Raw genomic sequence first — 26,405 nt, forward strand, 5'->3', positions numbered from 1 at the left:
TTGTAAGCAATGGAGTTCTACAAAACTGTGACATGAAATCATAATAATTTATAATCTTCAGGAATAAGTTAAAGGAACAAAAGTGTTGCTGTAGGAAAAACATTTTTACTGGATGAGAGTAACATGGGAAGGGAAGAATTTGGAGTGGGAAAACAGAACTTAAGATGATGTTGGTTTTACTACTGGTGAAATATTTAGCAGATGCATATAAAGAGATTCTGGGGCCAGAATGGTCAGGATGATTAGGGAATGGCACCAGTGCATCATCTGAAGCCTTTGCAATGACTAGATGTGACTGAGGATAGAATGGATAGAATAAAAAACTAAAAGCCAAAACTTTACAAAAAATTGCTGTACTTGGGGATGGAAACACAGAAAGGAGCCAGATGAATTCTCAGAGAGATGGAAGGATTGCTAAAGTTAAGTAATCTTTTTCCAGTCTGTTCAAGTAATATTATGTACCTGCCAGCACCATACTCATTGCACCCTGTATCTCAGGGACCCAGTGAACACAGAGTTCACCATCAAGTGGAAGAGACAAATATGCAACTAATTATCCTCTTCTGATTAATGCACCATAATGGAGGTGGTCTAAGGAAAGGCAAGTATCTGATCTTTCAAGAAAGTCCTGGGAAGACTCAAGAGTGCAAGCAACAAAACGCTCCACTCTGCACTGTCACGAGCAGACCAATGGGCAGGGCACTTAGGATTGGACGATCACATAGCGATGGTGACAGACTTGTGAGCTGAGTCTAGAGAGACAGTGTGTCCAGCATTGGAGTAGCACTAGTTTGGAGTCTGCGTGGCATAAAGGCAAGGGGAAGATTTTTCAGAAAGAAGTAAATCATGACATTATCAGTTAAGAAAGTCCATCAGAATTGTAGTTCAGCAACAATAATAAAAATACCTGTTTAGGAAATAATTATTCTGTGTTGGGTTTATTATTGCCACAGAATTATTGCATTCAATTCTTACGATTCTGTGATATCATTATCATCCCCACTTAAAAACACTGAGGTATGAAGAGTTTAAATAAGCAGTCCAACCTTAAGTACTGCCCACAATTAAGTGTTGCAATCCAGATTCAAAACCAGTTCTATATATCTCTGCAGTGCTTGAACATTCCCAACCTCATTCATGGAAAGAACAGTGCCAAAACAGGTATAAACCAAGAAATTGTATTTAAAGAGTGAATGGAAAATGAGAAAGGGGACAGAAAGCATCTTTTAAATAAAATATTTTCTAGTTAAAACCATCTGAATGAAATAGACAAAAATTGCAAAAGTGAGTTGTCACAGAAAAACAGAAGTGAGAATAAAAATGAATAAACAAGTATCTATATATGCCTTAATAAGTCAAATGCACAAAGGGAAATGTAACCTCCCAACACCAAGAACAATAGTTCTACAAAAGAACTGTAAGACTGTTTGGAAAGTCCCCGGGCTTCCCCCAAACTACACAGCATTTCTTAGTTACTGATAAACTCTGTGGTATGTTTCAAAGAAAACATATCCAAGGAGGATTACTATCATTATTTTTCTTCTGAAAACATCAGTGTCCAGGGAACTGAGAGGATTCTCTGCAGCACTGTGTTTCCATGGGCTGCCGTGACCGTAGCAATACTTGGCATCGTGTGCTATGAAGGGTGTGTGGCTCCTTTTTGTTTTATATCACTAGTGGTTGGTTTATTTAAATCAGATACCAGTATCCTATTATTTCTACCACATATGCAACATACTGATAAGCAGTGTGGTATAATTTTCAACCCCATTTTAAAATTTTACAGGAAATATTTCTTCAAATTATCATCCCTCATAAAGCAGCCTGACAAATGTAAATGTGGGAGATGTATTACATATGTCTGATTTCAAAAGAGCTAATATTTCTTACGTTCATGGGTTTTTCCATCAATACAAAGCTAAACCATGAAAACCAGAGTGACCACAAGCATAGCACCTGCCCCAATTCCTGTGTAATTAAAAAGATGCTGCCAACAACCACACTGATTCTTTAAGGGAGTGTTTATGGAAACCAACACAAGCACATCAACACTGAAAATAACTGAATGTAACATATGAATTGCTCTGGGGTATGTGGCTAGAAATTTTATCTCCCCTCTCAAAAAAAAAAAAAAAAAAAAGGTGCAGAAATCATACAGAGCTAGCAATTAGCCTGCCACTGAAATTGAAATTGGCATTGAATTGAATCCCTCCAATTGATTCATTTTGCTTAGATCTTATCTAAAGGAACCTCTCTGTGAACAATGCTCATTTTCTGCTGGGGAAGACACTGTGCAAGTGGAGAACATGATAGTTCAACAGAAGGGTGATATCACTTTCCTTCTTTGGAAGAAGTCCAAACTTCATCACGGAGGTGCACCACATCGTTGCACTGCAGCAGGCAACATATGGCACTGTGTCTAAACAGCTAAGAGCGGACTTTCTGCTACAAAACTTAGTTGTGAAATAAACAGTACAGGGGTGTACAAAGTGTATCAGTTCAGAGTATAAGAAAACTATGGACTGAACAAACGAAACAATATATAAGTATACATTTCTTACAAACATGTATAATAGAAAAGCAATATGCAATTTATCATGTGATAGGATCCGTTGGTGGCACTAGTGGTAAAGAACCTGTCTGCCAATACAGGAGATGAAAGAGAGGCAGGTTTGACTACTAGGTTGGAAGATCCCCTGGAGTATGAAATGGCAATCCACCCCAGTATTCTTGCCTGGAAAATTCCATGGACAAAGGAGACTGGCAGGCTATAGTCGATGGGGCTGCAGAGAGTCGGATACAAGTGACTAAGCACACACACACAGAAGCCATTACATTCTTACATGGGTAAAGTGCATTAGAGTTACAACGGTTTATAGGTGATCAATAAGATTGACAATATTCATTGGAAGGACTGATGCTGAAGCTGAAACTCCAATACTTTGGCCACTTGATGTGAAGAACTGACTCACTGGAAAAGACCCTGTTGCTGGGAAAGATTGAAGGTGGGAGGAGAAGGGGACGACAGAGGATGAGATGGCTGGATGGCATCACCAACTCAATGGACATGAGTTTGAGTAAACTCGGGGAGTTGGCGATGGACAGCCTGGCATGCTGCAGTCCAGGGGGTCACAAAGAGTCAGACATGAATGAGCAACTGAACTGAACTGAACTGAATATTGACAAAATACAGGAGATAGGTAATCAGATAATAGTTTTTAAGTTTTTAAGGGGTTTGTTGAAACCATAAACCAAGTTCGATTTTAAAAGGTTAAACAAAACCAAACCCAACACACAAACTTTCATTGAGACAACAAATGCATCATTAACTGAAATAGTTGTTCATATGACAATATCTCCATGAATTGTATTCACTTCTCTTGACAAATATTAAAATCTGCTAATCAGTGAGAGACAGCAACATACACACTTCTAAGATTGATGGATTCAATAAAAGGACATGCTTTTTTTTTTTTTTTTTTTTGGCTTTTGCTCAGGTCACTGCTGCTGCTGGAAATGCAGTCTTATCTCCACAGTGTACCTAAAGCCACAGCATGATTTGGTGGCCAAATGGCTGATGCTGTTGTTCTAAATCAGATGCAGAAGGAATATGTTATAAAGAAGCATGAAATAGATAGCAATAGTTTGCCACATAAAATGGAATTTCTGCCTTTCTCCTTAAAGATGTTCAGGATGATGAAGTCTGAATTGTGAGGCATTTCCAAATAATAAGGAAAGAAGTGCAGGCATATGTCCCTCTCTTCCATGATGGAAAATATTTAGCAATATATTTCATAAAGTCAGATGATGTTTCTACCTAAGGGCTATGGTGAAATATATCAGTTTCTCACTGGATAGCCTCATGTAAATCAATATAGTTAGTACACTCCTTCACACAATATACAAAATACACTTGAAATGGTTTAAAGACATAAATATAAGATATGACACCATAAAAATCCTAGAAGAGAACATAGGCAAAACATTCTCTGACATAAATCATAGCAACATTTTCTTAGATCAGTCTCCTAAGACAAGAGAAATAAAAGCAAAAATAAACAAATGGGACCTAGTAATATTTAAAAGGTTTTGTACTGCAAAGGAAACCACAAATAAAAAGGCAACACATGGAATGGGAGAAAATATTTGCAAAAGATGTGATCAGCAAGGTGTTAATTTCCAAAATATACAAACAGCTCCTACAACTCAGCATCAAAAAATGAAAAACAATCCAATCAAAAATGAGCAGAAGGCCTTAATAGATATTTCTCCAAAGAAGGCATACAAATGGTCACTAGGCACATGAAAAGATGTTCAATATTGAAGGGGATGATAGAGGATGAGATGGTTGGGTGGCATCGCCAACTCAATGGACATGAGTTTGAGCAAACTGTGGGAGATAGTGAAGGACAGGGAAGCCTGGAATGCTAGGCTAGTTCATGGGGTCACAAAGAGTCAGACATGACGGTTACTGGACAATAACAACAATATTGCTAATTATTAGAGGAACGCAAATCAAAAGTATGATGAAGTATCACCTCAGACTGGTCAGAATGGCCACTGTCAAAAAGTCTACAATTTGTGCTGGAGAGGGTGTGGAAAAAGGAACCCTCCTATACTGTTGGTGGGTATATAAACTAGTACAGCCATTATTGAGAACAATATGTTCAGTTCACTTCAGTTCAGTCACTCGGCACTGTCCAACTCTTTGTGACCCCACGGACTGCAGCTCGCCAGGCCTCCCTATCCATCACCAGCCCCCTGAGTTTACTCAAACTCATGTCCATCCAGTCAGTGATGCCATCCAACCATCTCATCTTCTATTGTCCCCTTCTTCTCCTGCCTTCAATCTTTCCCAGCATCAGGATCTTTTCAAATGAGTCAGTTCTTCACATCAGGTGGTCAAAGTATTGGAATTTCAGCTTCAACATCAGAACAATGTTCATATCAGAACAATAGGAAGCTTCCTCAAAAAATTAAAAATAGAGTTATCATAATCCAGCAATATCACTTCTGGATATATATTCAGAAAAGATGAAAACTCTAATTTGAAAAGATACATGAATCGCAATAGTCAAAGTGGCACTATTTATTAATGCAATAGTCAAGATATGAAAACAATGCAAGTGCCCATCAGCAGATGACAGGACTAAGGTGATGTGATCTATGTATAGGATGGGATACTACTAAGCCATACGAAACAATGAAACACTGTCATTGGCAGCAACATGGACGGACCTAGAGTTATTACACTGAGTAAAGTAAGTCAGAGAGAGAATGATATTATGGCATCACTTATATGTGGAATACAAAAAATAATACAAATGAGCTTATTGACAAAATAGGAATAGAGTCACAGATATAGAAAACAAACTTATGGTTACCAGAGGATACAGTGAGTGGCTCAGCCGTGTCTGACTCTTTGCGACCCCATGGGCTGTAGCCCACCAGGCTCCTCTGCCCATGGGATTTTGCAAGCAAGAATTCTGGAGTGGATTGCCATTTCCTTCTCCAGGGGATCTTCCCAACCCGGGGATTGAACCTGGGTCTCGCACGCTGCAGGTAGACTCCTTACCATCTGAGCCACCAGGGAAGAAGGGAGAGGGATAAATTAGGAGTTGGGGATTAAAATATGCACAGTACTGTATATAAAATTAATGATTTACATCATAGCACAAGGAACTGTATTAAATATCTTGTACTAACTTAAGAATCTGAAATATGCATCTGTGTGTGTGTGTGTGTGTATGTATAAATGAATCACATTGCTGTGCACCGAAACTAACACAAATTGTGATCAACGATACTTCAATAACATAAATAAAAGCTCTTATAAATGATAAAAAAAAGGAATATACTAATTTCCCAGAAAAACAAAAACCAAGTTAGTAATGTCCTATATTTGAAACTTGATTTCATGTGATCTTCTAAATAGTATAATGTGATAATTGTTTGGGGTAGAAACCCTTCCACTTCCTTCCATTGTTCCATTTGTTACAGTTAAATATTTGAGCATTAGTTTTCTGTAGATATGACTGAGGACACAGTCTCTGAATCTGAATTGAAATACTTGGTAGAATAATCTGAATACAGTTGGATTTCTTTGGACTTTGCATCTCATGGCCCATCACATCATATACATTGCTAAACTTAATGCCAAATGGATAGCTAAATAAACCACTGAAAATAAGTGATGATGGAATGCAAGTGTGAACGGTAAATTTTTGTTTTGTGGGAAATTCTAAAATATTTGAAGTATTCTCATTAAAAATTTTAGTAGCATTTTACTTTTAGACCCCCTTCAGAAAGTTCTTCACTTTCCATATACAGAGGAACTTGTGAGGCATCTCTTGTAAATCTGAAAGTCTACCTCTCATGTTTTCTAGAAGTTTCTCATGTCACTGGTAAGAAAAGATATATAAAAAATTAAAATAGCATCCCATGAGATTTCTTCACACTAGGTAAAAAATTCCTTACAAAAATACACATACACACACACATCCTATGTATGTACCATGTACCAGAGTACTAACCCAAGTACACTATGCATCTAATCTTGAGGTCTAATACCTTTGTTTATCTCTTGTAAAATATGGAAAGACTTCTAGATAAAACAGTATAATAACACAGATACTCAAATTCTACTAGAAATGTACATTTCCTCCATGATAGCTTTTTAATGAACCAGAAAAATTTAAACCAAAGAAAATTTATTTTTGTCCATAGTCAGACCAGTGACTGTTCTGTATATTGTTTTCAGGTCATGCAAGTGTGTATTATCCTCTGATAATATTTGCAATATAGGGTAGACAAGATACACACATGAATAGTTTATTAGCCTAATAGTGGACTTCAGTTTAATTTACAATTATGCGATTGGTCAAAGATTTAGTACTTCTAGCAGCTTTTCTTCACCTTTTGTTACAGTGCTATTTGATTGTACTTATGAATGTGACCTTATATCCTGTACCAGCAGTAGAAAGTAAGATAAATTAGACTTTAAAACACACACACAATAGCAGATAGTACTGTTTAAAGATTAATAAGTGATCTCACTATAGCACTTCAACTGCCTACAGCCTAAAAATATCTTTCCTGTGGTACTTTCTAGGCAGTCTCTGAGGGACCAATAAACCAAGAGCACTAGACGAACTGAACTTATCTATCACAGCTCTGATTGCGCTCTGTGCACTATATGTTTCTTCTTAAAAGCATCTAATCCACTTCCTGTTCACAGCATCCATTATTTGAAGCCAAGGACACTAGGAGAAATACATATAACTTTTAAAAGACATATTGTAAACTGAATTCATGCCATTCTCCCTTTTTATCTATCAAAACTCCAAACCATGTACTTCCCCAGACACTCAGTTTTCACACCTCTTAATTTTTTTGCCAATATAGAAACTGCACATTTCCAACTGTGCTCCTCCTCCTAGCACTGTGCGAGTTCTCTCTGCACCAGGACACTCAGGGACCTCATCTCAAAGGTTCCAAGCCATCAAGTACCAGAGGGACTTGGTTTGGTCCCTGAGGATACATACCCTCTTTGCAGTTAGAATCTCTGAAGGGAAGATGTCAGTGTAAAGAATTTAAAATTCTGCCTGTAGCCTACATGCTTCTCCCCCTCCATGCTAGAAACTGATTAGAACCACTCCCGTAACGTTTGACCCTCTCCTCCAACCTCTGATCTCCAGCTTCCTTCTTGAATAGCATGGCAGAAGCCTCTTGTGACAGACAATGGCTGCAGAATCCATCCTGTTATTACTTAACTTTAACATGAATAATTCCTATTATGCAGCTTAGTATTTTACAATTGCTTGACTAGCTAAAATTTATAATAGTACTGACTTGAATAGACTACCATTTGCAAAACTAAGTATCAGATACATAATAAGAAAACAAACATGAGAAAGTGTCTCTGGGTACTTATTTCTTTATTTATGCCGATATGGTGAAATCATAGGCAGGGCTCATTATCTTTAGCCTGAAGAAAAGGCATGTGAAAAGACCAGATGAAAAGAGACAGCAAAAAAATTAGAGACGAACCAGATAATTCAAACTGAACAATTTTCTTTGGAGGCTAAATGTTCTAATTTGTCTCTATGGAGGCATTAACCAAGTAGTTTCACATCACTCTTTTTGTGTGAGTGCTGGCCTTCTACACAAGCACCAAGAAAAACAATGGCAATGCTTTCCTATAAACCTCAACTATGCTGAATTTCTAATCAACTTGGTTATTTTCAATTAATTGTTTATATTTTCTTCAGCAACACAGCTAGCAATTTTTTTTTTAATTTAATATTCTTTAAGATACAATTAGGCTTCCCAGGTGGCACTAGCAGTGAAGAGCCCACCCTCCAATGCAGAGACGCAGGTTTGATCCCTGGGTCGGGAAGATGCCCTGGCAGAGGACATGGCAACCCACTCCAGAATTCTTGCCTGGAGAATCCCATGGACAGATAAGCCTGGTGGGCTACAGTCCATAGGATTGCAAAGAGTTGGACACAACTTAAGCAACTCATCACAGGGACACAAAGAAGATATAATTATGCTTGTTCTATTTTATGCAGAGCTGTTTTGTTTAGATCAAACAGGACTTTCCAGCAAATAATTTTCATTTTACTGTTTTCAAGATAAGAGAACATCAGGGAGAGTCTAACTTAAATATCTCTAATGCAAAACTACTGTTATAAAGATTACAATTTACCTTTAGAAATGTCCACTTGCAGCAATCACAAGTGACACACAGTTAGAAGCTTCTGATGGATAATGACTGCATTACCCATCAATTCAAATCAGCCATGTTATGAATAAACACACTCTATGAATAGACTGATGCAGAAATGATGAGTTTTGCCCTAACAAATATTTTTAAAACTATTTCTGTCACTGTAGAACTATTGAAAAGAAAAAATCATCTAATTTTCAATTTAATTTTTTGATCCCATTGTAGGGATAAAAGGGAAAAAAAAGAGAAAAAAATAAATTTTAATTTGATAGAACTAGACTGAACTTTTGGAATGAGTACTTTCATTCCTAAGAAAACACTCCTGCTGCTTAGTCACTTCGGTCATGTCTGACTCTGCAACACTACGGATTGCAGCCCGCCAGGCTCCTCTGTGCATGAGATTCTCTAAGCAAGAATACTGAAGTGGGTAGCTATTCCCTTCTCAAGAAAACACTGAGGCTTCTGAAGTACAATCTACACTCGTTTGCACTAATGAAGATATATAAACAGTAGCAAGCAGCAGGAATCCTATTATTACCACTTTGATGAGAAGGAATGACATCTTAGTAGCTGGTCACTCCCTACTGAGTCTTTCAAAGATGTTCAAGTGTATTTCTTGACATGGCTCATCCTGGGGAATTGCAGCATCCTTGTAACCTTCATTGTGACACACATCAAACAGCCTGCCAAGATTTATTAAATTAATAGTCCACTGTCCAGTTTTCTTCTAATTCACATGGAAATGAGAGACACATTTCAATCTTTCCCCCCCGAATATATCAGAGACAAATGCCATAGGAATAATAACAATACCATTGTTGAAGGAATGTTACTGAGGACATTGTTCACTAAAATACTGAGTTAAATGTGTGGAATCTATACAAAAGTGATGCAGATTAACTTATTTACAAAACAGAAATAGACTCACAGACATAGAAAACAAACTTATGGTTATTAAAGATGATGGCAGAGGTGGGCAGAGAGGAGGTAGGGAGAGAAAAATTAGGAGTTTAGGGTTAATATGTACTTTTAAATAAGAAGATATACAACAAGGACTACTATATAGCACAGGGAACTATATTCAATATCATATAATAATCTATAATGGAAAAGAATCTGAAAAATATATATATGTACATATATATACATACATAATTATACATATATATATATATATATATATGTAAAAAACTGAATCACTTTGCTATACACCAGAAAGTAAAACAACACTGTAAATTAACTATACTTCAATCTTAAAAATTTAATACCCAATTTGGGTATGAAAAGAATACCAAAAAAACAAAAAACAAATGGATTACCATCTAATATATCCTTTCAGAATTTATGTCAGTTCAAAACTTTTGATTACACTGAGGAACTTAGTATAAGTGATAATATCATCTGCTTTCACTTTGATTACTATAAAGTACAGAACCCAAATAGAAGATCAACCGTAGAAACCATCACGGCATATGGATCCATGATGTCCTTCCCATTGTTGCACTGCTTTTATAATCATGTATTTTTCCTGACTGTGATTCTCTTTTTATTTTTTATCATTATGTGATCAAATACATTATTTTCACAAGCTGATTTTTAGGACTTGATTTGGAGAATAGAAAATATACAGAGATATTGATAACAGACTAAAAGTATATAAAAAGATTGTTAATTAAAAGAAAAAAACCAACAGATACTGTGTTGTGCAACTAGGGGCCAAGATAGTGAGTTTAAAAGAAGCATCTGTTAGACAAATATTAGTTAGAATTTTGTAATCATTCTCCTAGTCCCAAATGTGAGCAGTTTCTTGTAAAAGCTGTCTTCGATCCCACACATGTTTAAGCAGTGGCTAAATAACCATCCATCTGGCATGTTAACAAAAGTTCCTGAATTGGAAGAAAGATTAAACTAGAAGCCCTCAAAAATTTCTTCCACTCCATAATTTCATAATTAAATATGTTATACTTAATAAGCCATTTGTTATCTCCATGGGATGAATAACTTATGGACGTGTCTCCATGCTATCTCCCTGCCAGGTCTAGAAACTAAATTAAATTTAATCTATTACCACCTGAAATTAGGAAAGGGGGAAAGATATGTCATAATGACTTAAAGAGTCTGGAGCCTTTGACTACTCACTAAAGAACTTTAGTCTTACTACAGGCAAAATTTTAGTCTATATCAAATCATTATCCCAAATATGAAGAATAAAAGCAAGAGACATACTGATGTTTTACAAATCAAAATCTGAAAGAAGTAAGCTACATATTAATATTCTGAATATTAAAAAGTAGATTATATAATTGGTAATAGCACAGATCCTTTTTAAAAATGTCACTATAATGTAGAACATTTTAAAGACTGCTATGACTAAAAGGGTACAAATATTTGTTTGCAGGGGTTGAAAGCCCACTGTAAGCCAGTAAATTAAATTGAAATGGCATACTTAATACCTTCTCATATCTATCATTATATTTGTGCAATATAAGAAAAGTAAATAAATCCTGAAGTCACTAAATTATTCACTGAGGTAAATCATCTTAAGTGAATGAACTGCCACATTGTATATAAATATTTTAAGTGGAAAAACAACTTTATAAGTAGAGAGGATAAATTTTTTCTGATTCTTTTTGTATTTGATAGTCCCAGGAGGGTATTATTGCTTTGACAGTTTTGTGATAATTTGAATAAGCATTTTTTTTAAAGGTACATAGCTACAAATTAATATAATCAGAGTATGTTTGTATATAAGCAATTGCCTCATTTTCAAGTCACTAAGAATTCTAAAATAGTACAGGTATGAAAACTGTAAATTCTAAATGCAAACTTGATTTTAATCAAACTGGAAGCACAAATGAATTAAAAATGATTGGGAAAGAGTGAGTGGAAAAAAAAACCAGTACTAAAGACCAAATTGAAACATGTCATCACAAGACGGGCAAACACTTTTCTTTTTAAATTTTTACAAATAATGGTATCTGTTTTGGTGGGATGCATTTATGCCAAAACCCCTGAGTAGTCTGAAAGACCTTTACTGCTCAAGGTCTTTAGCTGGTATGAACTTCAGAATCTCTGATCTTTTAAGAAGTCAAGAGATTCCTTCCTTGATCACTTAATCAATAAAAAATATATATAATGAAAATATGAAAATATAAACAGCATTGCCTGGCCTTGCCTTTAAAAATAACCTTGTTACCTAAATTATGTCTATGTTACCTAAATACATGTTACATAAATTCATGGACTTCCCTGCTGTCTCAGAGGGTAAAGAGACTGCCTGCAATGTGGGAGACCTGGGTTCAATCATTGGGTTGGGAAGATTCCCTGGAGATGGAAATGTCAGCCCATGCCAGTATTCTTGACAGGAAAATTCCATGGATGGAGGAACCTGGTGGGCTACAGTCCAACTGGGGTCTCAAAGAGATATGACTAAGCCACTAATACTTTCACTGTACTTTAATTCATGCCAAATACTGTCCAGTCTATACAGATTATAGCCTCCTCTTCAAATTTATTTTCTAAGCATGGAAGAGAATATTGTATTGTCTATAAGTATTGTCGACTAAAACAGATGCACAACTTGAGAGTTGTGAATTAAGCTTTATTTAGGGCAAAATGAGGACTAAGCTGCCTCCTGAGAAATCTGTATGCAGGTCAAGAAGCAACAGTTAGAGCTGGACGTGGAACAATAGACTGGTTCCAAATCAGGAAAGGAGTACATCAAGGCTGTATATTGTCACCCTGCTTATTTAATTTATATGCAGAGTACATCATGCAAAATGCTGGACTGGATGAAGCACAGGCTGGAATCAAGAATGCCAGGAGAAATCTCAATAACCTCAGATAGCAGATGACACCATGCTTATGAAAGAAAGTGAAGAAGAACTAAAGAGCCTCTTGATGAAAGTGAAAGAGGAGAGAGAAAAAGCTGGCTTAAAACTCAACATTCAGAAAACTAAGATCATGGCCTCCAGTACCATCACTTCAAATAGATGGGGAAACAATGGAAAAGTGACAGACTTTATTTTGGGGGGCTCCAAAATCACTGCAGATGGTGACTGCAGCCATGAAATTAAGACTCTTGCTCCTTGGAAGAAAATCTATGAACAACTTAGACCGCATATTAAAAAGCAGAGACATTACTTTGCCAACAAAGGTTCGTCTAGTCAATGCTATAATTTTCCAATAGTCATGTATGGATATACGAGTTGAACTATAAAGAAATCTGAGCTCCAAAGAATTGATGCTTTTGAAATGTGGTGTTGGAGAAGTCTCCTGAGAGTCCCTTGAACTGAAAGGAGATCCAACCAGCCCATCCTAAAGGAAATCTGTCCTGAATATTCATTGGAAGGACTGATGCTGAAGCTGAAACTCCAAAGGACTTTGGCCACCTGATACAAAGAACTGACTCACTGGAAAAGACCCTGATGCTGGAAAAGATTGAAGGCAGGAGGAGAAGGGGACAACAGAGGATGAGATGGTTGGATGGCATCACCGACTCAATGGACACGAGTTTGAGTAAGCTCCAGGAGTTGATGATGGACATGGAAGCCTGGCATGCTGCAGTCCATGTGGTTGCAAAGATTCTGAAAGAACTGAGCAACTGAACTGAAACTGCAAAACATCCAACTATCTGAAGACCTGTCACACCAGATTCCGTGGAGCACAGTGCCTCTCTCCACCCTGAACTCCCTCAGAGGGTGTTGAAGGTCAATAGCTACAACAGCACAGGGTTCAGTCTCTGCAGAGGCAGATGGCAAATGCTCTTGTTGTTCAGTGGCTGGCAGTGCTCTTGGCAAGTGCCAATTTGTAGTTTGCAGTATAAACTGGCCTGAGTATAAACTGGGAATCTCAGACCATGGCTAAAGTGCCCTACAGTAACCAGATAGTAATCTCATTTGAAAATAGCACGACAAGAGAGGTTTATAAGTAGATAAGTTAAAATTCAATTTTCATTAGAGATTTTCCTTTTGCTTACTACATATTTCTGAGAAAGAGGCAAAAAAAAAAAAAAAGAAATGTAGCAGACATGCATTAGCATGTCTATCAACAAGAAAAGATTTAGCAAATGTTAACATCTTGTCATATTTGTTTAAGATTTTCATGTTTTTTAAGAGTAAAATTTAAAGGATAAATACAAAAGCCACCACCCATATCATTTTTGCTCCCATTTTACCAAAAAACAACCTCTATCTGAAGCTGTCTTTCATTCAAATTGATATAGGTATGTATTGTATCCATTAACAGTACATTATATAAATTTTTAATTGTAACTTTATTATGTCATATAATATGTATCATTCTGTAACTTGCTTTTTCATTAATCATTATTATATTAAGGTTTCTATGAAATTTAAGCATTTAATTTATTTACTTTAATTTATTCACACTATTTAATTTTATGACTAAACCACAACTTATTTTCTTCTTGTACAACCTACAAAGTTGTTTGTAATATTTTACTGTGATAAAAGTACTTTAATAACTATTCCCTATAAGCCCCCTTGTGAACAGAGTTCATATGCAAATGTTTAAGGGTGTGTGTTTCAAGAGAGAAAGGGAAAGAGAAATTGAGACAGAGAAAGAGACAAAGAGTGAGACAGAGACAGAGAGACTGGATATGGAGGAAAAGATCCTTGAAGTGTAAAAACTAAGATATAGGTTTTTGCAAATTTGCTCCTGCTATTGCTGCTAAGTCACTTCAGTTGTGTCTGACCCTGTGCAACCCCATAGACGGCAGCCCACCAGCCTCAGCTGTCCCTGGGATTCTCCAGGCAAGAACACTGGAGTGGGCTGCCATTTGCAAATCTAGTTATTGCCAAATTGGTATCCAAAATAGTTATTCTAATTTAAACTCCTACTGGGTCCATAAAAGCAAGATGTTCTATTTACCACATCTTGCTGTTGTTCACTAAGCTATTCACTTGCTGTTGTTCACATCTTGCTGTTGTTCACTAAGCTATTCACTTGCTGTTGTTCACCACATCTTGTTGTTGCATATGACTCTTTGCAACCCCACAGACTGTAGCACATCAGGCTTTCCTGTCCTTCACTGTCTCCTTGAGTTTGCTCTAACTCATGTCCATCGAGTCAGTGATGCCATACAACCATCTCATCCTGTTGCCCCCTTCTCCTCCTGCCCTCCATCTTCTCCAGCATCAGGATCTTTTCTGATGAGTCAGCTCTTCACATCAGGCAGCCAAAGTATTGGCGTTTCAGCTTCAGCATCAATCCTTCCAATGAATATTCAGGGTTGATTTCTTTAGGATTTACTAGGTTGATCTCCTTGCTGTCCAAGAGACTCTCAAGAGTCTTCTCCAGCACCACAATTTGAAAGCATCAATTCTTCAGCACTCAACCTTCTTAATGATCCAACTTTCACATCCATACATGACTTAGAAAAACCATAGCTTTGACTATAGGGACCTAGGTCAACAAAGTGATGTCTCTACTTTTTAATATGCGGTCTTAGATTGTCTTAGCTTTCTTCCAAGGTGTGAGGCTGCGCCATGACAGGCAGCCTAGATTAGGAGTAGGCCTGGTTTTCCAGGGTAACATGATTATCAGGCCACCTGGAGCCAGCCAATCAACATGTGCCTAGCAAGAAAAAGCGAACCTATCAGGGGAAAGCTGAAAAGCCTGCGAACGCCCAAGTTTGAAAAAAGCCCACGAAGGTTTGGGCCAATAAGATTACTTTGCAAACATGTAACCAATCTGCTTAAGCCAGCTACCAACTGCTTATGCACACCCTATAAATTTGGGTAACAGCTTGGGCTCAGAGCTCTCTGACCCCGTACCACTGCGTTGGAAGTGGCAGGAGCCCTGACTCGAGTCAGCAATAAACTTCCCTTTTTTTGCGAGTTGCATTGTCTTGGAAGCCTTCTCTCTTCCCGCTCAGGGATTCAGACATTGGGCATAACATTTGGGGCTCGTCCGGGATCCCTTGACCGGGGAAAGGGAACACTTCCAGGACAGAGGGGAAGGATAGATAATAGCACCAGTGCCCAGGCAGGACAGGAAAGTCCGGTGTAAATCCGAGGCCCTGCTGAGAAGCAGGAAGGTATCTGGCGCAGGAGAAAGCTTTCTATAAAGTGGGAACGGATTGGACGTTCCAGCTGGTGCAAGACCGAGGCCAGCGAGTGCGCTGGAAGGCAGCCGGCTCTGCGGGAAGGAGAGTTCCTCTCCTGATCCCGAGTCTGGTGAACAGTGGATGCCATTCGGTAAGATAAACCTTGTACCGGGAGGCAAGAGGACTCAGGGGGCCTGAAAACCCAGCGCTGTGTTGTCGGCCGACATTTGTCTATCCGTGTGTTTGTCTACGACCCTCCGTGTTTGTGTGTGTGCCGCCATTGTCTCTGGTCTCGTTCTCTTCTGGTGCATCGTTCTCGTCTCTCTCTTCTGACTTACTCTCCTTTCCTCTTCTTCTCTGATCTGCCCTCAACTCCTTTTCTTTTCGGGAGTTTCAGTGAACAGGTGAATGGTTGTGGGGGTAATTGATGAGTCCTGGCCAGGGCTACACTCTGGCGGACTCTGAAGGCCCTACAATAATTGAGCCTCAGTAACGGGAGCCTGATCGGGTGAAACTCTCCTTTAACATCCCTAACTGAGGACGTGGCCTAAAATTCTTTGTATGGGCACAGGTCAGGCACTTAAAGGCCATTAGGGCGCCTGCCACTTGAAGACTCCCATGAGAGGATAAGGGGGCCACGGAACGGGCTAGAAACCCCTAGGGTGCCCGCCCCCAGCAAGAAAACTTCCGTGCAACGACGCAGGTACATAAACAGTTCCAAAAGCAAACCATAAGCCCAACCTCTGGGCCACCACCACTCCCAGTAGGATTTTTTGGTGGTCGTTCTCAGTGACTTCTTCTCTCTCTCTCTTCCCTATCATTTATTCTTTGACCATGGGTCAGGGGGAATCTACCCCACTTTCTCTCATGACTGACCATTTTTCGGATGTCAGGGCCAGGGCCCATAACTTGTCTTTACTAGTCAAGAAAAATAAATTAATAACCTTTTGCTCTGCAGAGTGGCCCGCCTTCCAGGTTAGATGGCCTCCAGAAGGCACCTTTCAACCGTCCATCATACAGGCTGTGAAGGAAAAGATTATGGCTCCTGATCCCTGGGGCCATTCGGATCAGGTCCCCTATGTCATGGTCTGGCAAGATCTAGTGGAAAATCCGCCTAAGTGGTTAAAACCTTTCGTTCACAAACTTCCTAGTTCTTCCAATTCACAGGTCCTGGTGATGGAGACCCCCCCCCCCCAGAAGAAACCAAAAAGAAAGAGGACCCAAAACCAGTCCTTCAGGAATCATCTTATCCAAACCTGATGGATCTAGAAACGGAGATGAGGCCTCCGCCATATGTGCCCCCCTTGCAATTCTCTCCGAGGAGAGAAGCTCCCACGGGTGAACCGAGAGGATTAAGAGGGCCAACGGGAACCGACCGTGAGGGGGGGCCAGCACTGGGGACCCGGGGGAGAACTAGGGGTGATAGGCGTGGACAAGACTCTGGGGACCCAGAGTTACCTTCATCTACTGTTCAGGCGCTCCCCGTCCGAGTGGGACCAGCTAACCCGAACGGAGAGCGAACCTATCAGTACTGGCCTTTTTCCACGAGTGACCTGTATAATTAGAAAACCCAGAACCCTCCTTTCTCAGAGAAACCCCAAGGCCTCATTGACCTCTTAGATTCCATTTTGTTCACTCACAACCCCACCTGGGATGATTGTCAACAGCTGTTGCAGGTGCTCTTCACCACAGAAGAACGGGAGTGAATTCTGGCAGAGGCACGGAAATGGGTCCCGGGGGTCGACGGGACACCAACCGCCCAGCCTCATCTCGTGGATGAGGGGTTTCCTCTGTTGCGGCCTAACTGGGATTTTGAGCGAGCAGAAGGTAGGGAGCGTCTCTGAGTGTACCGCCAGACTCTAATGGCTGGCCTGCGGGCCGCAGCTAGAAAGCCGACAAATTTGGCGAAGGTAAATTTAGTAAGGCAAGAGCCCACTGAGAGCCCTTCAACCTTCCTAGAGAGGCTGATGGAAGCTTTTAGGCAATATACACCTATGGACCCCCAGGCTGAGGAGTCACGCACTGCAGTTCTGTTAGTGTTTGTAAATCAGGCAGCCCCAGATATTAGGAAGAAATTACAAAAGATAGAGGGATTGGGAGAACAGACAATACAAGATTTACTGAAAGCAGCTGAAAAGGTATTTAATAATAGAGAGACCCCAGAAGAAAGGGAAGAGCGAATTCGACGGGAGGAAAGGGAATTAGCTGAAAAGATCAGGAAGGAAGATAGGGAACATAGGGCGAAGGAAAACCGGAAGAACCAGAGGGAGCTAGTCCAGATTCTTTTTGTGGGAATGAAGGCCGGAACAGAATTGAGGGAGCCTCGAGACCCCCAGATGGGAGAAAAAGAGAGATCAAAAAGGCAGGCCCTAAAAAAGATCAGTGCGCTTACTGCAAAGAACAGGGGCACTGGAAAAACGAGTGCCCTAAGAGGGACCTGAAGAGAGGAACAACCCAGAGAGAGAGAATCTCCCCTGGAACTTGAGTTCTATATGCGGAGGAAGACAGTGACTAGGGGAGTCAAGACTCGGCACCCCTCTCCGAGTCCTGGGTAACCATACATGTGGAGGGGAAACCCGTTGGCTTCATGGTAGATACTGGTGCCCAACACTCTGTTTTAAATAAAAAACTGGGACCAATGTCTAAGAAAACCAGCTTAGTGCAAGGAGCCACACGGACAAAAAGATATTGTTAGACTACAGAACGAAAAGTAAATCTGGGGGCCCACCAGGTGTCCCATTCGTTTTTAGTGATACCAGAATGCCCAGCCCCTCTACTTGGAAGAGACCTGTTGACTAAAGTTAATGCTCAGATCCATTTTGACCCTGGGGGAATGTCAGTCACAGATCGACTTGGACAGCCGATACATGTCTTATCCCTAGCTTTAAGAGATGAATACAGACTTTTTGCACCTAAGCCCTCAGAGGTCATAGCACCAGATGTACAACCGTGGGTCCATAAATACCCATTGGCCTGGGCAGAAATGGCAAGAATGGGACGGGCCAAACAGAGACATCCGGTCGTCATCGAGCTAAAGGCCGAGGCAATTCCTGTGAGGGTGAGACAGTGCTCGGCGGGGGATCACTCCCCACATTCGACGGCTCATGGATGCCGGAATTCTCAAGCGGTGCCAATCCCCTTGGAACACCCCCTGACTGCTGGTGAAGAAGCCAGGGGGGACAGATTACAGACCTGTCCAAGACCTACGAGAAGTCAACAAACGGGTGAGTGACATACACCCTACTGTCCCTAACCCGTATACCCTCCTGAGCAGTTTACTGCCTGAGTACACTTGGTACACCGTGTTAGACTTGAAAGATGCTTTTTTTCAGCCTACCCCTGGCGGCCCAGAGCCAGGAAATATTTGCCTTTGAGTAGACTGAGGGGGAAGGCCAACCGGTGGTACAATTAACTTGGACCCGCCTCCCACAGGGGTTCAAGAACTCCCCTACCTTGTTTAATGAGGCTTTGAGTGAGGACCTCTACGAATATCGGACTCGCCACCCAGAGGTCATCCTGCTGCAATATGTGGATGACCTTATGTTGGCTGGAACCACAGAGGAGGCATGCAGCCGTGCCACCAGGGACCTCTTACAGACCCTAGACACCTTGGGGTATCACGCTAGCGCAAAGAAGGCGCAAATAGCCTGGCAAGAGGTCACTTATTTGGGGTATAAGATCAGGCAGGGGCAAAGGTGGTTAACCCAGGCCAAGAAGGAAACAATATTGCAGATACCAGAGCCCAAGACCCCCCGCCAGGTGAGAGTGTTTCTGGGGACTGTTGGATATTGCAGACTGTGGATCATGGGGTTTGCTGAGAAGGCCTGGCCCTTGTATGAGGGAAGTAAAGAGACCCCAAACTGGACTTGGACTGAGCCAATTAAACAGGCTTTCCAGACACTCAGACGGGCCCTAATAGAAGCCCCAGCCCTTGCCCTGCCTAACCCAAATAAGCCATTCCAACTGTTTGTAGATGAAAAGCAAAGAATAGGAAAGGGGGTCTTGACGCAACAATGGGGACCATGAAAGCAGCCGGTGGCATACCTTTCGAAGCGATTACACCCAGTGGCCGCTGGGTGGCCCCCTTGCCTTTGCATCATTGCAGCCACTGCCCTCCTCGTCCGCGACGCTGACAAGTTGACTTATGGACAGCAACTCTTGGTTTACACCCCCCACGCCATAGAAGGGGTTTTAAAGCAGCCGTCGGGTAAGTGGATCTCCAATGCCCGCTTGACACATTACCAGGCCTTGCTGCTTGATGCCCCACGGGTGCGTTTTCAGACCCCTTGCTTCCTGAATCCAGCCACGCTCCTACATAACCCAGAGAAAGACCGCCCTCTCCATGATTGCAGTGAGATACTGGCTGAGGCCCTGGCGGCATGAAAAGACTTAACTGATGTACCCCTAAACAACAGTGAGCTAGTATGGTTCACTGATGGGAACAGCTATGTAAAAGATGGGCAAAGGAAGGCGGGAGCCGCCATAGTTGATGATTCAGGACAGACGATATGGGCTAAGACACTTCCCCCAAACACTTCTGCGCAAAAAGCAGAGTTGACTGCCCTAATACAGGCTCTGGAGCAAGCCAAAGGGAAGAGAGTCACCATTTTTACTGACAGCCGATATGCTTTCAGCACTGCCAATATTCAAGGTCCAATATACCAAGAAAGGTGATTTCGGAGGGCTGAGGGAAAAGAGGTCAAAAATTTGCCCGAGATTTGCAGGCTCCTGGAAGCTGTCCAGCTGCCCCGGGCAGTAGCAATAGTACATGTCCCCGGTCATCAGAAAGGAGAAGACCTTAAGGCGCGGGGCAATCGTGCCGCTGATGCAGCCGCTCGGGAAGCGGCCAGCTGGGACTACACCGCCCCCATATTAGCCGTGGGACTTCCACCTCCTGGCATGGGGACTTTGCCACCAGTTCCCAAATTCCCTCCCTGATCTTGCCTGGATCAACGAGGATACCACCCTCCAGAAGGATGACAAAGATGGATGGTACTGAGACTAAAACAACAACCTGATATTGCCTGCCATCCTGGGTCGTCACCTGTGTGAACACCTGCACACAACTACACACCTGGGAGAGAAAAAGACCTTAACACTTCTCCAGACAGCCTGCCTGAGGTTCCCTTGACAAAATGCAACTGTATGAGAGATAATCCAGGCTTGCAAAGCGTGCCAGCTGATGAGGACAGGGAAAAAGCAGCACACGGGAACAAGGTACCAAGGGGAAGAGCCAGGGCAACACTGGGAGATAGATTTCACTGAGGTAAGGCCAGGCAAGTACAGGTATCGCTATCTGTTGGTTCTGGTAGATACCTTCTCGGGATGGGTGGAAGCCTTCCCCACTAAGGGAGAGGCAGCAATAGTGGTTGCTAAAAAGATCTTAGAGGAGATAGTGCCTAGGTATGGGCTGCCAGTGACTATGGGCTCTGATAACGGACCTGCCTTTGTGAGCCAGATTGTACAAGGGCTGGCCCAAGCTCTGGGGACAAAATGGAAGTTACATTGTGAATATAATCCCCAGAGCTCAGAACAGGATGAAAAAATGAATCGGACCCTAAAAAAAACTTTGACAAAGTTGCAATAGAGACTGGCAGGGACTGGGTGACCCTCCTTCCCTTCGCACTCTTCGGGTGCGTAACACCCCTTATAAGCTGAATCTTACCCCTTTTGAGATTCTGTATGGAAGACCCCCCTCCTGTGTGTCCTATTTTCAAGAGAAAATGCCTGCCACCCCCTACTTTGGGACAATTCCAGCAAACTCTGATGGCATTAAGTAAGGTGCATAACCATGTTTGGAAATTGATTCGAGAGATACACAAGGGTCAAAGTAAGGGGGCCATCCCCTCACATAATATTGGCCCAGGTGATTGGGTTTGGGTAAAACGGCACCAATCTAAAGTATTAAAACCTAGATGGAAAGGCCCTTATGTTGTTCTCCTTACCACTCCTACCGCTGTTAAGGTCGACAGGATTGGACCCTGGGTTCACTGCAATGACGTGCGGCAAGCCACTCCGGAAGAACAGGAAAAAGCGCGAGCAGAATGGAAGGCGAGTCCTCACCCGTCAAATCCTTTGAAGCTGAAACTCGTCCGCCAGGAGGCCTCCTAATTCTCCTGCTGATGGCAGCTCTCATCGACCCAGGAACGACCAGTCACAACCCCCATCATCCGGTTAACATGACTTGGGTGGTCTACAACCCTGAGACCGGAGAACCACTTAATTCGAGTTCCAACGTAGCCCCCAAAGACACATGGTGGCCCGTATTGACCTTTGATTTGTGCATACTGGCGGCCGACGGTAACGGCTTTGGTCCCCACCAACTGACCGACTTTTTTGCTCATGGCTTCTATGGCTTATTCACCCGTAATTGTAAGGGTAAGGGCCCACATTATTACGAACAAGTGCCTGTCTATGTCTGCCCGGGGAGAGGAAGGGATCGGGACCAAATTGCAAAATGTGGGGGAGTTGATTCTTTTTATTGCGCCGCTTGGGGATGTGAAACTACAGGAATGGTCCATTGGCTCACCAATCCCATCAAAGACCTCATTCAGGTAAAATTACCCCAAGATTTCCCATCATGTAGGATGCCGTCGTCTAAACCTGGACAATGTTTTCCATTACAGATTAAGTTCACTGATGAGGGAAAAAAGTTTATCAGGTGGGACGTAGGCAGAACCTGGGGCCTACGTCTTTATCAGACTGGATTCGATAACGGATTCCGGTTTGAGCTCAAATTACAGCTGGGACCACTCTATTTGGCCCCCAAGGTAGCTTTGGGACCAAACCAAGTGATGGCCCCAAAACCTTCTTCCCAGATGACAACCCCAAAACCTCCCTCCCAGAACCAAAGTCGGGATACTGGATCTACTCCACACCCCATAGCTCCCCGCATAGTTGACATGTCCCCACCTACAGACCCCCTTATAAAAATGATCTCCTCAGCTTACCTTACCCTTAATGCCTCTCGTCCGGACTTAACAAATGGTTGCTGGCTCTGCTATAATATTAGGCCTCCTTATTATGAGGCAGTTGCTTTTTCTTCAGGATTCAATATGACAGCCGATGTCTCAGCCTGTAGATGGCAGCAACAATCTGGTACAGGCCGCCTGACAGTAGGCTCCATTACGGGTATAGGCACCTGCATAGGAGCTATCCCTGAGACTTATCAACACCTATGTAATCACACAGTCTCTATGACTAACCTCACTAATTCCACCCACCAGTGGATCATCCCACCAGAAAATGGGTGGTGGGCTTGCTCCACCAGACTAACTCCATGTGCCCATCAGGCGGCACTAAAAACCTCCCAAGATTTCTGTGTCCTAGTCCATCTAATCCCCCGGCTGAACTATTACCCAGAAGAATAACTGCAACCAAGGTTAGAGACACCAGGTCAGTTTAGGGTAAAAAGAGAACCCGTCACTGCCCTAACTTTAACTGTCCTGTTGGGATTGGGGGCTATAGGAACTGGAAGTGGAATTGCAGCCTTAACGCTTCAAGATAAACAGTATAACCAGCTAAGGGCTGCAATAGATGAAGATATTGAACAACTCGAAAAATCCATTTCCCACCTCCAAGAATCCTTAAGTTCTCTGGCTGAGGTAATGTTACAAAATAGAAGGGGTTTAGATCTGCTGTTCTTACAACAAGGAAGACTATGTGCAGCCCTAGGAGAAGAATGCTGTTTTTATATTGACCATTCAGGAGTAGTACAGAAATCTCTTCAAAAAGTTAGAGAAGGCCTAAGCAGGTGAAAACAAGAAAGAGAAAATGCACAATCATGGTTTGAGTCTTGGTTTCAACGCTCGCCCTGGCTGACCACCTTAGTTTCCACCCTCCTGGGTCCACTTATAGTACTGTTATTGACACTAACATTTGGCCCTTGCATTTTAAACCGGTTAATGTCTTTTATTAAAGAACTTCTAAATACCATTCAGATTATGGTATTGAGGCAACAATATCAGATGGTAGTCCAGGATGAAGAGAAAGATTCCTCTACAGAAACAACAAGACAGGGGGGAATATGAGGCTGCGCCATGACAGGCAGCCTAGATTAGGAGTAGGCCTGGTTTTCCAGGGTAACATGATTATCAGGCCACCTGGAGCCAGCCAATCAACATGTGCCTAGCAAGAAAAAGCGAACCTATCAGGGGAAAGCTGAAAAGCCTGCGAACGCCCAAGTTTGAAAAAAGCCCACGAAGGTTTGGGCCAATAAGATTACTTTGCAAACATGTAACCAATCCGCTTAAGCCAGCTACCAACTGCTTATGCACACCCTATAAATTTGGGTAACAGCTTGGGCTCAGAGCTCTCTGACCCCGTACCACTGCGTTGGATGCGGCAGGAGCCCTGACTCGAGTCAGCAATAAACTTCCCTTTTTTTGCGAGTTGCATTGTCTTGGAAGCCTTCTCTCTTCCCGCTCAGGGATTCAGACATTGGGCATAACACAAGGAGCAAGCATCTTTTAATTTTGTGACTTCAGTCACTGTCTGCAGTGTCTTCGGAGCCCAAGAAAATAAAACCCATCACTGTTTCCACTTTTTCCCCATCTATTTGCCATGAAGTAATGTGGGTTCATTGGAAGGACTGATGCTGAAGCTGAAACTCCAATGCTCTGGCCACCTCATGTGAAGAGTTGACTCATTGGAAAAGACCCTGATGCTGGGAGGGATTGGGGGCAGGAGGAGAAGGGGACGACAGAGGATGAGATGGCTGGATGGCATCACTGACTCGATGGACATGAGTTTGAGTAAACTCTGGGATTCGGTGATGGACAGGGAAGCCTGGTATGCTGCAATTCATGGGGTCGCAAAGAGTTGGACACAACTGAGTGACCGAACTGAACTGAACTGAACTGAACAGGACCACATGCATGGTCTTTGTTTTTTGAATATTGAGTTGTAAGCCATCTTTTTCACTCTCTTCTTTCACTCTCACACTCTTATCAAGAGGCTCTTTAGTTCCTCTGTTTTCTGCCATTTGAGAGGTATCATGTGCATATCAGAGGTTGTTGGTTGATATTTCTCCCAGCAATCTTGATTCCAACTTGTGATTCATCCAGCCTGGCAATTCACATGATGTACTCTGCATAAAGCTAAATAAGCAGGATGACAATATACAGCCTTGATATACTCCTTTCCCAATTTGGAACCAGATCTTTGTTCCATGTCTGGTTCTACCTGTTGTTTCTTGACCTGCATACAGGTTTAGCAGGAGGCAGGAAAAGTGGTCTGGTATTCCTATCTCTTTAGAATTTTCCACAGTTTGTTGTGATCCACACACTCACTGGCTTAGCATAGTCGATGAAGCAGAAGTAGATGTTTTTTCTGGAATTTCCTTGTTTTTTCTATAATCCAATGGTTGTTGGCAATTTGCTTCCTCCGCATTTCTCAATCCAACTTGTTCATCTGAAAGTTTTTGGTTCACATACTATTGAAGCCTAGCTTGAAAGATTTTGAACATTACCTTGCTAGCATGTGAAGTGAGTGCAAATGTATGCTAGTTTGAACATTTTTTGGCATTGTCTTTCTTTGGGATTGGAATGAAAACTGACCTTTTCCAGTGTCAACTGAAAAAAGATGTACAACTTGAGAGTTGTGAGTTAAGTTTTATTTGGGGCAAAATGAGGACTGCAGCCCGGGAGGTAGCATCTCAGATAGCTCTGAGAGACTGCATCAAAGTGGCTGTGGGAGAAAGTCAATATATAAGGTTTTAGTAAAGGAGGAGTTCAATACCATGAAGCACTCATTTTACAAAAGGTTTTTTGTTAGTCATGAGGATCTGATGTCACCATGAAGGGATTTAGTGCTTCTCTAGATATGAGGAGATTGAGGATTGAGATCATAAAATCTGTTCCTAAAAATATCCAACACTCTAAAGACCTGTCCCACCAGACTCCCTGGAGCACAGAGTGCTCACTCCACCCTGACCTCCCTCAGGGGTTGTTGAAAGTCAACAGCTATAGCAGCATGGAGTTCAGTCTCCCTAGAGGCAGATGGCAAACACCTTTGTTGTTCCCTCCTTGGCAATGCTCTTGGTATGTGCCAATTTGTAGTTGACACCTGTCTTAGAATCACTTAGTCTTATCAAATTTAAAAGTTCACCAACTTAATTGATGTAAAATGGTATTTCATTATTAATTTTTAAGTGATTAGCAGTAATATTAGCTCTCCATTCACAATATAGCCTAAGCCTCATCTCCCACATTTTTTTTTTCCTTCAGGGTTGGTCATTGCCCAGTCATAAGGGTTCTTAGTGCTTTCCTTTGTGATTTAATCTTTATAATTTTATCTTTCTACAAGTGTGTAGTTTGTCTTTTAACTTTCTTGAAGCTTTGGTTATAAAAGAATTTTAATATCAAAGAACTCAATTACTCAATGAAATCTTTCCTATTATTTTTTGTGCTTTTATATCTTATTTATAAAATGCTCCCTTACCTCGAAAAAACAGATACAGTAGGATTATTTTTTGATAATTTCCACTAAAATTTTTAAAGTTTACCTTTTCAAATTTAAGACTTTAAATATTTAGTCTAAAGTAGAAATTTATTTTTATCCTTTTTCCATACACAGTCCCTATGTCTTCTTCCTTTTTGAATAATC

General features: G+C 41.5%; 1 pseudogene; it reads left to right on the forward strand.

The window, feature by feature from the left end:
* The first annotated feature begins 570 nt into the window (after positions 1-570).
* LOC122706428 lies at positions 571-21,800 on the forward strand (annotated as a pseudogene).
* The last annotated feature ends 4,605 nt before the right edge of the window (positions 21,801-26,405 follow it).

Source organism: Cervus elaphus, chromosome 13, assembly GCF_910594005.1.
Source record: "Cervus elaphus chromosome 13, mCerEla1.1, whole genome shotgun sequence".
NCBI classification, from domain to species: Eukaryota; Metazoa; Chordata; class Mammalia; order Artiodactyla; family Cervidae; genus Cervus; species Cervus elaphus.